This window comes from Triticum dicoccoides, chromosome 6A (assembly GCF_002162155.2).
Source record: "Triticum dicoccoides isolate Atlit2015 ecotype Zavitan chromosome 6A, WEW_v2.0, whole genome shotgun sequence".
Lineage (NCBI taxonomy): Eukaryota > Viridiplantae > Streptophyta > Magnoliopsida > Poales > Poaceae > Triticum > Triticum dicoccoides.
Window position 1 is genome coordinate 491141659 of NC_041390.1, and position 19018 is coordinate 491160676.

Sequence of the window (19018 nt, forward strand, 5' to 3'; positions counted from 1 at the left end):
TTGTGATGTGATATGGTCAAGACATGATGCTATATTTTATTGTATGAGATGATCATGTTTTGTAACCGAGTTATCAGCAACTGGCAGGAGCCATATGGTTGTCGCTTTATTGTATGCAATGCAATCGCCGTGTAATGCTTTACTTTATCACTAAGCGGTAGCGATAGTCGTAGAAGCATAAGTTGGCGAGACGACAACGATGCTACGATGGTGATCAAGGTGTCGCGCCGGTGACGATAGTGATCATGACGTTGCTTCGGAGATGGAGATCACAAGCACAAGATGATGATGGGCATATCATATCACTTATATTGATTGCATGTGATGTTTATCTTTTATGCATCTTATCTTGCTTTGATTGATGGTAGCATTATAAGATGATCTCTCACTAAATTATCAAGATATAAGTGTTCTCCCTGAGTATGCACCACTGCGAAAGTTCTTCGTGCTGAGACACCACGTGATGATCGGGTGTGATAGGCTCTACGTTCAAATACAACGGGTGCAAAACAGTTGCACACGCGGAATACTCAGGTTAAACTTGACGAGCCTAGCATATAACAGATATGGCCTCAGAACACTGAGACTGAAAGGTCGAGCGTGAATCATATAGTAGATATGATCAACATAGTGATGTTCACCATTGAAACTAATCCATCTCACGTGATGATCGGACATGGTTTAGTTGATTTGGATCACGTGATCACTTAGAGGATTAGAGGGATGTCTATCTAAGTGGGAATTCTTAAGTAATAAGATTAATTAAACTTTATTTATCATGAACTTAGTCCTGGTAGTATTAGCATATCTATGTTGTAGATCAATAGCTCGCGATGTTGCTCCCTGTTTATTATGTTCCTAGAGAAAAACTATGTTGAAAAATGTTAGTAGCAATGATGCGGATTGGATCCATGATCTGACGATTATCCTCATTGCTGCACAGAAGAATTATGTCCTTGATGCACCGCTAGGTGACAGACCTATTGCAGGAGCAGATGCAGACGTTATGAACGTTTGGCTAGCTCAATATGATGACTACTTGATAGTTTAGTGCACCATGCTTAATGGCTTAGAATCGGTGCTTCAAAGACGTTTTGAACGCCATGGAGCATATAAGATGTTCCAAGAGGTGAAATTGGTATTTCATACTCATGCCCGTGTCAAGAGGTATGAGACCTCTGACAGTACTTTGCCTACAAGATGGAGGAGAATAGCTCAACCAGTGAGCATGTGCTCAGATTGTCTGAGCACTACAATTGCTTGAATCAAGTGGGAGTTAATCTTCCAGATAAGAGAGTAATTGACAAAGTTCTCTAGTCACTATCACCGAGTTACTAGAACTTAGTGATGAACTATAATATGCAAGGGATGACAAAAGTAATTCCCAAGCTCTTCGTGATGCTGAAATCGACGAAGGTAGAAATCAAAGAAAGGCATCAAGTGTTGATGGTTGACAAAGACCACTAGTTTCAAAAAGGGCAAAGGGAAGAAGGGGAACTTCAAGAAGAACGTCAAGCAAGTTGCTGCTCAAGTGAAGAAGCCCAATTCTGGACCTAAGCCTGAGACTGAGTGCTTCTACTGCAAAGGGACTGGTCACTAAAAGCGGAACTGCCCCAAGTATTTGGCAGATAAGAAGGATGGCGAGGTGAACAAAGGTATATTGGATATACATGTTATTGATGTGTACTTTACTAGTGTTTATAGCAACCCCTCGGTATTTGATACTAGTTCAGTTGCTAAGAGTGGTAACTTAAAACAGGAGTTGCAGAATGAATAGAGACTAGTTAAGGGTGAAGTGACGATGTGTGTTGGAAGTAGTTCCAAGAATGATATGATCATCATCGCACACTCCCTATACTTTCGGGATTAGTGTTGAACCTAAATAAATGTTATTTGGTGTTTGCGTTGAGCAAGAGTATGATTTTATCATGTTTATTGCAATACGGTTATTCATTTAAGATAAAGAATAATTGTTATTCTGTTTACATGAATAAAACCTTCTATGGTTATACACACAATAAAATGGTTTGTTGGATCTCGATCGTAGTGATACACATATTCATAAATTGAAGCCAAAAGATGCAAAGTTAATAATGATAGTGCAACTTATTTGTGGCATTGCCGTTTAGGTCATATTGGTGTAAAGCACATGAAGAAAATCCATGCTGATGGGCCTTTGGAATCACTTGATTAATGAATCAGTAGATGCTTGCGAACCATGCCTCATGGGCAAAGATGACTAAGACACCGTTCTCTGGAACAATGGAGCGAGCAACTGCCTTATTGGATATAATACATACTGATGTATAAGGTCCGATGAGTGTTGAGGCTCACGGCGGGTATCATTATTTTCTGACCTTCACAGATGATTTGAGCAGGTATGGGTATATCTACTTGAAGAAACATAAGTTTGAAACATTTGAAAAGTTCAAAGAATTTCAGAGTGAAGTGGAAAATCATCGTAACAAGAAAATAAAGTTTCTACGATCTGATCGTGGAGGAGAATATTTGAGTTGCAAGTTTGGTCTTCATTTGAAACAATGCGGAATAGTTTCGCAACTCACGCCACCCGGAACACCACAGCGTAATGGTGTGTCCGAACATCGTAACCGTACTTTATTAGATATGGTGCAATCTATGATGTCTCTTACCAATTTACCATTATTGTTTTGGGGTTATGTATTAGAGACAGCTGCATTCACGTTAAATAGGGCACCATCTAAATCCGTTGAGACGACACTATATGAACTGTGGTTTGGCAAGAAACCAAAGTTGTCGTTTCTTAAAGTTTGGGGTTGCGATGCTTATGTGAAAAAGTTCATCCTGATAAGCTCAAACCCAAATCGGAAAAGTGCGTCTTCATAGGATACCCAAAAGTTACTGTTGGGTACACCTTCTATCACAGATCCAAAGGCAAGATATTCATTGCTAAAAATGGATCCATTCTAGAGAAGGAGTTTCTCACGAAAGAAGTGAGTGGGAGGAAAGTAGAACTTGATAAGGTAATTGTACCTTCTCCCGAATTGGAAAGTAGTTCATCACTAAAATCAGTTCTAGTGATGCTTACACCAATTAGTGAGGAAGTTAATGATGATGATCATGAAAGCTTCGGATCAAGTTACTACCGAACCTCGTAGGTCAAGCAGAGTATGTTCCGCACCAGAGTGGTACGGTAATCCTATTCTGGAGTTCATGTTACTTGACCATGACAAACCTACGAACTATGAGGAAGTGATGATGAGCCCAGTTTCCGCGAAATGGCTTGAGGCCATGAAATCTGAGATGGGATCCATGTATGAGAACAAAGTGTGGACTTTGGTTGACTTGCCCGATGACCGGCAAGCCATAGAAAATAAATGGATTTTCAAGAGGAAGACCGACACTGATAGTAGTGTTACTATCTACAAAGCTAGACTTGTCGAAAAAGGTTTTTGACAAAGATCAAGGTGTTGACTATGATGAGATTTTCTCACTCATAGCGATGCTTAAGTCTGTCTGAATCATGTTAGCAAATTGCCGCATTTTATGAAATCTAGCAAATGGATAAACAAAACTACATTCCTTAAAGGATTTATTAAAGAAAGAGTTGTATATGATGGAACCAGAAGGTTTTGTCAATCCTAAAGATGCTAACAAAATATGCAAGCTCCAGCGATCCATCTATGGACTGGTGCAAGCATTTCGGAGTTGGAATATACGCTTTGATAAGTTGATCAAAGCATATAGTTTTATACAGACTTGCAGTGAAGCCTGTATTTACAAGAAAGTGAGTGGGAGCACTACAGCATTTCTGATAAGTATATGTGAATGACATATTGTTGATCGGAAATAATGTAAAATTATTCTGCAAAGCATAAAGGAATGTTTTAAAGGAGTTTTTCAAAGAAAAACCTCGGTGAAGCTGCTTACATATTGAGCATCAAGATCTATAGAGATAGATCAAGACGCTTGATAAGTTTTTTCAATGATTACATACCTTGACAAGATTTTTAAGTAATTCAAAATGGAACAGTCAAAGAAAGAGTTCTTGCCTGTGTTACAAGGTGTGAAATTGAGTAAGACTCAAAGCCTGACCATGGCAGAAGATAGAAAGAGAATGAAAGTCATTCCCTATGCCTTAGCCATAGGTTCTACAAAGTATGCCATGCTGTGTACCAGATCTATTGTATACCCTACACTGTTTTTGGCAAGGGAGTACAATAGTGATCTAGGAGTAGATCACTAGACAACGGTCAAAATTATCCTTAGTGGCATAAGGATATGTTTCTCGATTATAAAGGTGACAAAAGGTTCATCGTAAAGGGTTATGTCGATACAAATTTTGACATTGATCCAGATGACTCTAAGTCTCAATCTGGATACATTTTGAAAGTGGGAGCAATTAGCTAGAGTAGCTCCGTGTAGAGCATTGTTGACATATAAATTTGCAAAATACATACAGATCTGAATGTGGCAGACCCGTAGACGAAACTTCTCTCACAAGCAAAACATGATCACACCTTAGTAATCTTTGGGTGTTAATCACATAAGCAATGTGAACTAGATTATTAACTCTAGTAAACCCTTTGGGTGTTGGTCACTTGACGATGTGAACTATCAGTGATGTGAACTATTGGTGTTAAATCACATGGCGATGTGAACTAGATTATTGACTCTAGTGCAAGTGGGAGGCTGAAGGAAATATGCCCTAGAGGCAATAATAAAGTTATAATTTATTTCCTTATTTCATGATAAATGTTTATTATTCATGCTAGAATTGTATTAACCGGAAACATAATACATGTGTGAATACATAGACAAACATAGTGTCACTAGTATGCCTCTACTTGACTAGCTCGTTAATCAAAGATGGTTAAGTTTCCTAACCATAGACATGAGTTATCCTTTGATTAATGGGATCACATCATTAGGAGAATGATGTGATTGACTTGACCCATTCCGTTAGCTTAGCACTTGATCGTTTAGTTTGTTGCTATTGCTTTCTTCATGACTTATACATGTTCCTATAACTATGAGATTATGCAACCGTTTACCGGAGGAACACTTTGTGTGCTACCAAACGTCACAACGTAACTGGGTGATTATAAAGGTGCTCTACAGGTGTCTCCAAAGGTACTTGTTGGGTTGGCGTATTTCAAGATTAGGATTTGTCACTCCGATTGTCGGAGAGGTATGTCTGGGCCCACTCGGTAATGCACATCACTATAAGCCTTGCAAGCAATGCAACTAATGAGTTAGTTGCGGGATGATGTATTACGGAACGAGTAAAGAGACTTTCCGGTAATGAGATTGAACTAGGTATTGAGATACCGATGATCGAATCTTGGGCAAGTAACATACCGATGACAAAGGGAACAACGTATGTTGTTATGCGGTTTGACTGATAAAGATCTTCGTAGAATATGTAGGAGCCAATATGAGCATCTAGGTTCCGCTATTGGTATTGACCGGAGACGTGTCTCGGTCATGTCTACATAGTTCTCGAACCCGTAGGGTCCGCACGCTTAAAGTTAGATGACGGTTATATTATGAGTTTATATGTTTTGATGTACCGAAGGTAGTTCAGAGTCCCGGATGTGATCACGCACATGACGAGGAGTTTCGAAATGGTCGAGACGTAAAGATCGATATATTGGATGACTATGTTTGGACACCGAAAAGGTTCCGAAAGGTTTCTGACATTTATCGGAGTACCGGGGGTTACCGGACCCCCCCGGGAACTAATGGGCCTTGTTGGGCCTTAGTGGAGAGAGAGAGGGGCCGACCAGGGCCCCCTTCCCTTGAGTCCTAATAGGACAAGGAAAGGGGGGGGGGGGGCGGTGGCCCCCTTACCTTTCCCCTCTCCCACTCCTTCCCCCTCCTTCTTGGACTAGGAAAGGGAGGGGCAAACCTACTTGGAGTAGGTTTCCCCCTCCTAGGGCGCGCCACCCCCTTGGCCGGCCCTCTCCTCCCCCCTTTATATATGGAGGAGGGGGGCACCCCATAGACACAACAATTGATCTCTTGATATCTTAGCCGTGTGCGGTGGCCCCCTCCACCATAATCCACCTCGATCATATCGTAGCAGTGCTTAGGCGAAGCCCTGCATCGGTAGAACATCATCATCGTCACCACGCCGTCATGCTGACAAAACTCTCCCTCAACACTCGGCTGGATCGGAGTTCGAGGGACATCATCGAGTTGAACGTGTGCAAAACTCGGAGGTGCCGTGCGTTCGGTACTTGATTGGTCGGATCGTGAAGACGTACGACTACATCAACCGCGTTGTGCTAACGCTTCCGCTTCCGGTCTACAAGGGTACGTGGACACACTCTCCCCTCTCGTTGCTATGCATCACCATGATCTTGCGTGTGTGTAGGATTTTTTTTTGAAATTACTATGTTCCCCAACACAAATATCTTGCCTTCAGATCTGTGACAGAAGGTGTACCCAACAGTCTCCTTTGGGTATCTTATGAAGACACATTTCTCCGATTTGGGTTCAAGTTTATCAGGTTGAAGCTTCTTCACATAAGCATCGCAGCCCCAAACTTTAAGAAATGACAGCTTAGGTTTCTCGCCAAACCACAGTTCATAGGGTGTCGTCTCAACGGATTTAGATGGTGCCCAATTTAACGTGAATGCAACCGTCTCTAAAGCATAACCCCAAAACAATAGCGGTAAATCAGTAAGAGACATCATAGATCGCACCATATATAATAAAGTGCGGTTACGACATTTGGACACACCATTATGCTGTGGTGTTCCAGGTGGCGTGAGTTGCGAAACTATTCCACATTGTTTCAAATGAAGACCAAACTCATAACTCAAATATTTACCTCCACGATCAGATCGTAGAAACTTTATTTTCTTGTTACGATGATTTTCCACTTCACTCTGAAATTCTTTGAACTTTTCAAATGTTTCAGACTTATGTTTCATCAAGTTTATATACCCATATCTGCTCAAATCATCTGTGAAGGTCAAAAAATAACGATATCCGCCGCGGGCCTCAACACTCATCGGACCGCATACATCAGTATGTATTATTTCCAATAAGTCAGTTGCTCGCTCCATTGTTCCGTAGAACGGAGTCTTAGTCATCTTGCCCATGTGGAATGGTTCGCAACCATCAAGCGATTCATAATCAAGTGATTCCAAAAGCCCATCAGCATGGAGTTTCTTCATGCGCTTTACACCAATATGACCTAAACGCTAGTGCCACAAATAAGTTGCACTATCATTATTAACTTTGCATCTTTTGGCTTCAATATTATGAATATGTTTATCACTACAATCGAGATTCAACAAAATTAGACCACTCATCAAGGGTGCATGACCATAAAAAATATTGCTCATATAAATAGAACACAACCATTATTCTCTGATTTAAATGAATATCCGTCTCACATCAAACAAGATCCAGATATAATGTTCATGCTCAACACTTGCACCAAATAACAATTATTTAGGTCTAAAACTAATCCAGATGGTAGATGTAGAGGTAGCATGCTGACGGCGATCATATCGACTTTGGAACCATTTCCCACGCGCATCGTCACCTCGTCCTTAGCCAATCTTCATTTAATCCGTAGCCCCTGTTTTGAGTTTCAAATATGAGCAACAGAACTAGTATCAAATACCCAGGCGCTACTACGAGCATTAGTAAGGTACACATCAATAACATGTATATCAAATATACCTTTCACTTTGCCATCCTTCTTATCCGCCAAATACTTGGGGCAGTTCCGCTTCCAGTGACCAGTCCCTTTGCAGTAGAAGCACCCAGTCTCAGGCTTAGGTCCAGACTTGGGTTTCTTCACTTGAGCAGCAACTGGCTTGCTGTTCTTCTTGAAGTTCCCCTTCTTCCCTTTGCCCTTTTTCTTGAAACTAGTGGTCTTGTTAACCATCAACACTTGATGCTCCTTCTTGATTTTTACCTCCGCAGCCTTTAGCATTGCGAAGAGCTCGGGAATTGTCTTATCCATCCCTTGCATATTATAGTTCATCACGAAGCTTTTGTAGCTTAGTGGCAGTGATTGACGAACTCTATCAATGACACTATCATCAGGAAGATTAACTCCCATTTGAGTCAAGTGGTTATGGTACCCAGACATTCTGAGTGTATGTTCACTGACAGAACTATTCTCCTCCATCTTGCAGCTACAGAACTTATTAAAGACTTCATATCTCTCAATTCGGGCATTTCTTGAAATATTAACTTCAACTCCTGGAACATCTCAAATGCTCCATAACGTTCAAAACGTCTTTGAAGTCCCGATTCTAAGCCGTAAAGCATGGCACACTGAACAACCGAGTAGTCATCAGCTTTGCTCTGCTAGACGTTCATAAGTCCAGAGTTGCTCCTATAGCGGGTCTTGCACCTAGCGGTGTTTCCAGGACGTAATTCTTCTGTGCAGCAATGAGGATAATCCTCAAGTTACGGACCCAGTCCGTGTAGTTGCTACAATTCTTTTAACTTAGCTTTCTCTAGGAACACATTAAAATTCAAGGGAACGGTAGCACGGGCCATTGATCTACAACAACATAGACATGCAAATACTATCAGGTACTAAGTTCATGATAAATTAAAGTTCAATTAATCATATTACTTAAGAACTCCCACTTAGATAGACATCCCTCTAGTCATCTAAATGATCACGTGGTCCATATCAACTAAACCATGTCCGATCATCCCGTGAGATGGAGTTGTTTTCAATGGTGAACATCACTATGTTGATCATATCTACTATATGATTCACATTCGACCTTTCGGTCTTAGTGTTTCGAGGCCATATCTGCATATGCTAGGCTCGTCAAGTTTAAGCTGAGTATTCTGCACGTGCAAAATTGGCTTGCACCCGTTGTATGTGAACGTAGAGCTTATCACACCCGATCATCACGTGGTGTCTCGGCACGACGAACTGTAGCAATGGTGCATACTCAGGGAGAACACTTGTACCATGAAATTTAGTGAGGGATCATCTTATAATTCTACCATCGTATTAAGAAAAATAAGATGCATGAAGGATAAACATTACATGCAATAAAAATATGTGACATGATATGGCCATCATCATCTTGTGCCTTTGATCTCCATCTCCAAAGCACCGTCATGATCTCCATCGTCACCGGCTTGACACCTTGATCTCCATCGTAGCATCGTTGTTGTCTCGCCAACTATTGCTTCTACGACTATCGCTACCGCTTAGTGATAAAGTAAAGCAATTACATGGCGATTGCATTTCATACAATAAAGCGAAAACCATAAGGCTCCTGCCAGTTGCCGATAACTTTTACAAAACATGATCATCTCATACAACAATTTATATATTATCACGTCTTGACCATATCACATCACAACATGCCCTGCAAAAACAAGTTAGACGTCCTCTACTTTGTTGTTGGAAGTTTTACATGGCTGCTACGGGCTTCTAGCAAGAATTGTTCTTACCTACGCATCAAAACCACAATGATTTTCCGTCAAGTGTGCTGTTTTAACCTTCAACAAGGACCGGACGTAGTCAAACTCGATTCAACTAAAGTTGGAGAAACAGACACCCGCCTGCCACCTGTGTGCGAAGCACGTCGGTAGAACCAGTCTCATGAACACGGTCAAGTAATGTCGGCCCGGACCGCTTCATCCAACAATATCGCCGAATCAAAGTAAGATGTTGGTGGTAAGCAGTATGACTATTATCGCCCACAACTCTTTGTGTTCTACTTGTGCATATAACATCTACGCAAAGACCTGGCTCTGATGCCACTGTTGGGGAACATAGTATTTCAAAAAATTTCCTACGAACATGCAAGATCTATCAAGGAGATGCATAGCAACAAGACGGGGAGAGTGTGTCCACATACCCTCATAGACCGAAAGCGGAAGCGTTTAGTAATGCGGTTGATGTAGTTGATCGTCTTCACGATCCAACCGATCCAAGTACCGAACGTACAACACCTCCGTGTTCAACACACGTTCAACACGATGACATCCCTCGAGCTCTTGAACTAGTTGAGGACGAGGGAGAGTTTTGTCAGCATGACGGCATGGCGACATTGATGATGATGTTACCGGTGCAGGGCTTCACCTAAGCACTACGACGATATGACCGAGGTGTTGAACTGTGGAGGGGAGCACCGCACACGACTAAGAGATTGTCTGTTGTGCTATGGGGTGCCCCTGCCCCCGTATATAAAGGAGGGAGGAGGAGGAGGCCGACCCCCTATGGTGAAGGAAATATGCCCTAGAGGCAATAATAAAGTTATTATTTATTTCCTTATATCATGATAAATGTTTATTATTCATGCTAGAATTGTATTAATCGGAAACATAATACATGTGTGAATACATAGACAAACAAAGTGTCACTAGTATGCCTCTACTTGACTAGCTCATTAATCGAAGATGGTTATGTTTCCTAATCATGAACAAAAGAGTTGTTATTTGATTAACGAGATCACATCATTAGAAGAATGATGTGATTGACATGACCCATTCCATTAGCTTAGCACCCGATCGTTTAGTATGTTGCTATTGCTTTCTTCATGACTTATACATGTTCCTATGACTACGAGATTATGCAACTCCCGTTTGCCGGAGGAACACTTTGTGTGCTACCAAACGTCACAATGTAACTGGGTGATTATAAAGGAGCTCTACAGGTGTCTCCAAAGGTAAATGTTGGGTTGGCGTATTTCGAGATTAGGATTTGTCACTCCGATTGTCGGAGAGGTATCTCTGGGCCCTCTCGGTAATGCACATCACATAAGCCTTGCAAGCATTGCAACTAATGAGTTAGCTGCGAGATGATGTATTACGGAACGAGTAAAGAGACTTGCCGGTAATGAGATTGAACTAGGTATTGAGATACCGACGATTGAATCTCGGGCAAGTAACATACCGATGACAAAGGGAACAACGTATGTTGTTATGCGGTCTGACCGATAAAGATCTTCGTAGAATATGTAGGAGCCAATATGAGCATCCATGTTCCGCTATTGGTTATTGACCGGAGACGTGTCTCGGTCATGTCTACATTGTTCTCGAACCCGTAGGGTCCGCACGCTTAAGGTTTCGATGACAGTTATATTATGAGTTTATGAGTTTTGATGTACCGAAGGAGTTCGGAGTCCCGGATGAGATCGGGGACATGACGAGGAGTCTCGAAATGGTCGAGACGTAAAGATTGATATATTGTACGACTATATTCGGACATCGAAAAGGTTCCGAGTGGTTCGGGTATTTTTTGGAGTACCGGGGAGTTACAGGAATACGGGAGAAGAAGTATATGGGCCTTATTGGGCTTTAGGGGAGAGGGAGAGGCAGGCCGCGCGCCCCCCCAAGGCCTAGTCCGAATTAGACTAGGGGGAGGGGCTGCGCCCCCTCCTTCCTTCTCTTCCCTCTTCCCCTTCCTTGTCTCCTACTCCTACTACATGAAAGGACTCCTAGTTGGACTAGGAAAGGGGGAATCCTACTCCCGGTGGGAGTAGGACTCCCCTAGGGCGCGCCATAGAGAGGGCCGGCCCTCCCCTCCTCCACTCCTTTATATACGGGGGCAGGGGGCACCCCATAGACACACAAGTTGATCCAGGTGATCATATTCTTAGCCGTGTGCGGTGCCCTCTTACACCATAATCCTCGATAATATTGTAGCGGTGCTTAGGCGAAGCCCTGCGACGGTAGTACATCAAGATTGTCACCACGCCGTCGTGCTGACGAAACTCTTCCCCGACACTTTGCTGGATTGGAGTCCGGGGATCGTCATCGAGCTGAACATGTGCTAAAACTCGGAGGTGTCGTAGTTTCGGTGCTTGATCGGTCGGGCCGTGAAGACGTACAACTACATCAACCGCGTTGTGCTAACGCTTCCGCTGTCGGTCTACAAGGGTACGTAGATCACACTCTCCCCTCTCGTTGCTATGCATCACCATGATTTTGCGTGTGCGTAGGAATTTTTTTGAAATTACTACGTTCCCCTACAGTGGCATCCGAGCCTAGGTTTTATGTGTTGATGTTATATGCATGAGTAGAACACAAGTGAGTTGTGGGCGATATAAGTCATACTGCTTACCAGCATGTCATACTTTGGTTCGACGGTGTTGTTGGACGAAGCGGCCCGGACCGACATTACACGTATGCTTACGCGAGACCGGTTCTCCCGACGTGCTTTGCACAAAGGTGGCAAGCGGGTGTCAGTTTCTCCAACTTTAGTTGAACCGAGTGTGGCTACGCCCGGTCCTTGCGAAGGTTAAAACAACACCAACTTGACAAACTATCGTTGTGGTTTTGATGCGTAGGTAAGATTGGTTCTTACTTAAGCCCGTAGCAGCCACGTAAAACTTGCAAAACAAAGTAGAGGACGTCTAACTTGTTTTTGCAGGGCATGTTGTGATGTGATATGGTCAAGACATGATGTTAAATTTTATTGTATGAGATGATCATGTTTTGTAACCAAGTTATCGGCAACTGGCAGGAGCCATATGGTTGTCACTTTATTGTATGCAATGCAATTGCGCTGTAATGCTTTGCTTTATCACTAAGCGGTAGCGATACTCGTGGAAGCATAAGATTGGCGAGACGACAACGATGCTACGATGGTGATCAAGGTGTCGCGCCGGTGACGATGGTGATCATGACGGTGCTTTGAAGATGGAGATCACAAGCACAAGATGATGATGGCCATATCATATCACTTATATTGATTGCATGTGATGTTTATCTTTTATGCATCTTATTTTGCTTAGTTTGACGGTAGCATTTTAAGATGATCTCTCACTAATTATCAAGAAGTGTTCTCCCTGAGTATGCACCGTTGCTAAAGTTCTTCGTGCTGAGACACCACGTGATGATCGGGTGTGATAGGCTCTACGTTCAAATACAATGGGTGCAAAACAGTTGCACACGCGGAATACTCAGGTTATACTTGACAAGCCAAGCATATACAGATATGGCCTCGGAACACGAAGACCGAAAGGTCGAGCGTGAATCATATAGTAGATATGATCAACATAGTGATGTTCACCATTGAAACTACTCCATCTCACGTGATGATCGGACATGGTTTAGTTGATTTGGATCACGTGATCACTTAGAGGATTAGAGGGATGTCTATCTAAGTGGGAGTTCTTAAGTAATATGATTAATTGAACTTTAATTTATCATGAACTTAGTCCTGGTAGTATTAGCATATCTATGTTGTAGATCAATAGCTCGCGTTGTTGCTTTCATATGTTTATTTTGATATGTTCCTAGAGAAAATTGTGTTGAAAGATGTTAGTAGCAATGATGCGGATTGGATCCGTAATCTGAGGTTTATCCTCATTGCTGCACAGGAATTATATCCTTGATGCACCGCTAGGTGACAGACCTATTGCAGGAGCAGATGCAGACGTTATGAACGTTTGGCTAGCTCAATATGATGACTACTTGATAGTTTAGTGCACCATGCTTAACGGCTTAGAATCGGGACTTCAAAGACGTTTTGAACGTCATGGACCATATGAGATGTTCCAGGAGTTGAAGTTAATATTTCAAGAAAATACCCGAGCTGAGAGATATGAAGTCTCCAACAAGTTCTATAGCTAAAAGATGGAGGAGAATCGCTCAACTAGTGAGCATGTGCTCAGATTGTCTGGGTACTACAATCGCTTGAATTAAGTGGGAGTTAATCTTCCAGATAAGATAGTGATTGACAGAATTCTCTAGTCACCATCACCAAGTTAGTAGAACTTCGTGATGAACTATAGTATGCAAAGGATGACGAAAATGACTCCCGAGCTTTTCATGATGATGAAATCGATGAAGGTAGAAATCAAGAAAGAGCATCAAGTGTTGATGGTTGACAAGATCACTAGTTTCAAGAAAAGGGCAAAGAAAAAAAAAGGGGAACTTCAAGAAGAACAGCAAGCAAGTTGCTGCTCAAGTGAAGAAGCCCAAGTCTAGTCCTAAGCCTAAGACTAAGTGCTTCTACTGCAAAGGGACTGGTAACTGGAAGCGGAATTACCCCAAATGATTGGCGGATAAGAAGGATGGCAAAGTGAACATAAGTATATTTGATATACATGTTATTGATGTGTACTTTACTAGTGTTTATAGCAACCCCTCAGTATTTGATACTAGTTCAGTTGCTAAGATTAGTAACTCAAAACGGGAGTTGCAGAATAAACAGAGACTAGACTAGTTAAGGGTGAAGTGACGATGTGTGTTGGAAGTGGTTCCAAGATTGATATGATCATCATTGCACACTCCCTATACTTTTGGGATTAGTGTTGAACCTAAATAAGTGTTATTTGGTGTTTGCGTTGAGCATGAATATGATTTGATCATGTTTATTGTAATACGGTTATTCATTTAAGTAAGAGAATAAATTGTTGTTCTGTTTACATGAATAAAACCTTATATGGTTACACACTCAATGAAACTAGTTCGTTGGATCTCGATCGTAGTGATACACATATTCATAATATTGAAACCAAAAGATGCAAAGTTAATAATGATAGTGCAACTTATTTGTGGCACTGCCGTTTAGGTCATATTGGTGTAAAGCGCATGAAGAAACTCCATGATGATGGGCTTTTGGAATCACTTGATTATGAATCAGTTGATGCTTGCGAACCATGCCTCATGGGCAAGATGACTAAGACTCCGTTCTCCGGAACAATGGAGCGAGCAACAGATTTGTTGGAAATCATACATACTGATGTATGTGGTCCGATGAATATTGAGGCTCGCGACAGGTATCATTATTTTCTGATCTTCACAGATGATTTGAGCAGATATGAGTATCTACTTGATGAAACATAAGTTTGAAACATTTGAAAAGTTCAAAGAATTTCAGAGTGAAGTGAAAAATCATCGTAACAAGAAAATAAAGTTTCTATGATCTGATCGTAGAGAAGAGTATTTGAGTTACGAGTTTGGCCTTCAGTTAAAAATAATGTGAAATAGTTTCACTACTCACGCCACCTGGAACACCACAATGTAATGGTGTGTCCGAACGTCATAACCGTACTTTATTAGATATGGTGCGATCTATGATGTCTCTTACCGATCTACCACTATCGTTTTGGGGTTATGCATTAGAGACATCTGCATTCACGTTAAATAGGGCACCATCTAAATCCGTTGAGGCGACACCGTATGAACTATGGTTTGGCAAGAAACCTAAGCTGTCGTTTCTTAAAGTTTGAGGTTGCAATGCTTATGTGAAAAAGTTTCAACCTGATAAGCTCAAACCCAAATTGGAGAAGTGCATCTTCATAGGATACCCAAAAGAAAATGTTGGGTACACCTTCTATCACAGATCCAAAGGCAAGATATTCATTGCTGAGAATGGATCCTTTCTAGAGAAGGAGTTTCTCTCGAAAGAAGTGAGTGGGGGGAAAGTAGAACTTGATGAGTTAACTGTACCTGCTCCCTTATTGGAAAGTAGTTCATCACAGAAATCTGTTCCTGTGACTACTACACCAATTAGTGAGGAAGCTAATGATGATGATCGTGTAACTTCAGATCAAGTTACTACCGAACCTCGTAGGTAAAACAGAGTGAGATCCGCACCAGAGTGGTACGGTAATCTTGTTCTGGAGGTCATGTTACTTGACCATGACGAACCTACGAACTATGAGGAAGCGATGATGAGCCCAGATTCCGCAAAATGGTTTAAGGCCATGAAATCTGAGATAGGATCCATGTATGAGAACAAAGTATGGACTTTGATTGACTTGCCCAATGATTGGCGAGCCATTGAGATTAAATGGATCTTCAAGAGGAAGACGGACGCTGATAGTAGTGTTACTATCTACAAAGCTAGAATTGTCGCAAAAAGGTTTTCAACAAGTTCAAGGTGTTGACTATGATGAGAGTTTCTCACTCGTATCTATGCTTAAGTCTGTCCGAATCATGTTAGCAATTGCCGCATTTTATGAAATCCGGCAAATGGATAAACAAAACTGCATTCCTTAATGGATTTATTAAACAAGAGTTGTATATGATACAACCAGAAGGTTTTGTCAATCCTAAAGGTGCTAACAAAATGTGCAAGCTCCAGCGATCCATCTATGGACTGGTGCAAGCATCTCGGAGTTGGAATATATGCTTTGATGAGATGATCAAAGCATATAGCTTTATACAGACTTGCGGTGAAGCCTGTATTTACAAGAAAGTGAGTGGGAGCACTACAACATTTCTGATAAGTATATGTGAATAACATATTGTTGATCGGAAATAATGTAGAATTATTCTGCAAAGGATAAAGGAGTGTTTTGAAAGAAGTTTTTCAAAGAAAGACCTCGGTGAAGCTGCTTACATATTAAGCATCAAGATCTATAGAGATAGATCAAGACGCTTGATAAGTTTTTTTCAATGAGTACATACCTTGACAATATTTTGAAGTAGTTCAAAAATTGGAACGGTCAAAGAAAGAGTTCTTGGCTGTGTTACAAGGTGTGAAATTGAGTAAGACTCAAAGCCCGACCACGGCAGAAGATAGAAAGAGAATGAAAGTCATTCCCTATGCCTCAGCCATAGGTTCTATAAAGTATGCCATGCTGTGTACTAGATCTATTGTATACCCTACATTGTGCTAAGCAAGGGAGTACAATAGTGATCTAAGAGCAGATCACTGGACAGCGGTCAAAAATATCCTTAGTGGAATATTTCTCAATTATGGAGGTGACAAAAAGGTTCGTCGTAAAAAGTTACGTCGATGCAAGTTTTGACACAGATCTAGATGACTCTAAAGTCTCGATCTAGATACATATTGAAAGTGGGAGCAATTAGCTAGAGTAGCTCCGTGTAGAGCATTGTACACATAGAATTCGCAAAATACTTACGGATCTGTATGTGACAAACCCATTGACTAAAATTATCTCACAAGCAAAACATGATCACACCTTAGTACTCTTTGGGTGTTAATCACATAAACGATGTGAACTAGATTACTGACTCTAGTAAACCCTTTGGGTATAGGTGACATGACAATGTGAACTATGGGTGTTAATCACATGGTGATGTGAACTATTAGTGTTGAATCACATGGCGATGTGAACTAGATTATTGACTCTAGTGCAAGTGCGAAACTGAAGGAAATATGCCCTAGAGGCAATAATAAAGTTATTATTTATTTCCTTATATCATAATAAGTGTTTATTATTCATGCTAGAATTGTATTAACCGGAAACATAATACATGTGTGAATACATAGACAAACAGAGTGTCACCAGTATGCCTCTACTTGACTAGCTCGTTAATCGAAGATGGTCATGTTTCCTAACCATGAACAAAAGAGTTGTTATTTGATTAACGGGATCACATCATTAGAAGAATGATGTGATTGACATGACCCATTCCATTAGCTTAGCACCCGATCGTTTAGTATGTTGCTATTGCTTTCTTCATGACTTATACATGTTCCTATGACTATGAGATTATGCAACTCCCGTTTGCCAGAGGAACACTTTGTGTGCTACCAAACATCACAATGTAACTGGGTGATTATAAAGGAGCTCTACAGGTGTCTCCAAAGGTAAATGTTGGGTTGGCGTATTTCGAGATTAGGATTTGTCACTCCGATTGTCGGAGAGGTATCTCTGGGCCCTCTCGGTAATGCACATCACATAAGCCTTGCAAGCATTGCAACTAATGAGTTAGTTGCGAGATGATGTATTATGGAACGAGTAAAGAGACTTGCCGGTAACGAGATTGAACTAGGTATTGAGATACCGACGATCGAATCTCGGGCAAGTAACATACCAATGACAAAGGGAACAACGTATGTTGTTATGCGGTCTGACCGATAAAGATCTTCGTAGAATATGTAGGAGCCAATATGAGCATCCATGTTCCGCTATTGGTTATTGACCGGAGACGTGTCTCGGTCATGTCTACATTGTTCTTGAACCCGTAGGGTCCGCACGCTTAAGGTTTCGATGACAGTTATATTATGAGTTTATGAGTTTTGATGTACCGAAGGAGTTCGGAGTCCCGGATGAGATCGGGGACATGACGAGGAGTCTCGAAATGGTCGAGACGTAAAGATTGATATATTGGATGACTATATTCGGACATCGGAAAGGTTCCGAGTGGTTCGGGTATTTTTTGGAGTACCGGGGAGTTACGGGAATACGGGAGAAGAAGTATATGGGCCTTATTGGGCTTTAGGGGAGAGGGAGAGGCAGGCCGCGCGCCCCCCCAAGGCCTAGTCCGAATTGGACTAGGGGAGGGGCTGCGCCCCCTCCTTCCTTCTCTTCCCTCTTCCCCTTCCTTGTCTCCTACTCCTACTACATGGAAGGACTCCTAGTTGGACTAGGAAAGGGGGAATCCTACTCCCGGTGGGAGTAGGACTCCCCTAGGGCGCGCCATAGAGAGGGCCGGCCCTCCCCTCCTCCACTCCTTTATATACGGGGGCAGGGGGCACCCCATAGACACACAAGTTGATCCAGGTGATCATATTCTTAGCCGTGTGCGGTGCCCACTTCCACCATAATCCTCGATAATATTGTAGCGGTGCTTAGGCGAAGCCCTGCGACGGTAGTACATCAAGATCGTCACCACGTCGTCGTGCTGACGGAACTCTTTCCCGACACTTTGCTGGATCGGAGTCCGGGGATCGTCATCGAGCTGAACGTGTGCTAAAACTCGAAGGTGCCGTAGTTTCGTTGTTTGATCGGTCGGGCCGTGAAGACATACGACTACATCAACCGCGTTATGCTAACGCTTCCGCTGTCGGTCTACAAGGGTACGTAGATCGCACTCTCCCCTCTCGTTGCTATGCATCACCATGATCTTGCGTGTGCGTAGGAATTTTTTTGAAATTACTATGTTCCCCTACATATGGGCGCGCCAAGTGTGGGGAGTCCTACTAGGACTCCCAAGTCCTAGTAGGATTCCCCCGTCTTTTTCCTTTTCCAGAGTAGCAAAGGGGGAAAGAGAGAAGGAGTAGGAGAGGGAAAGGGGGGCGCCGCCCCCACCCCTTGTCCAATTCGGATTGGCAAGGGGGGGGGGAACGCGCCACCTCCTATGGCCGGCCCTGTCTCCTCCACTA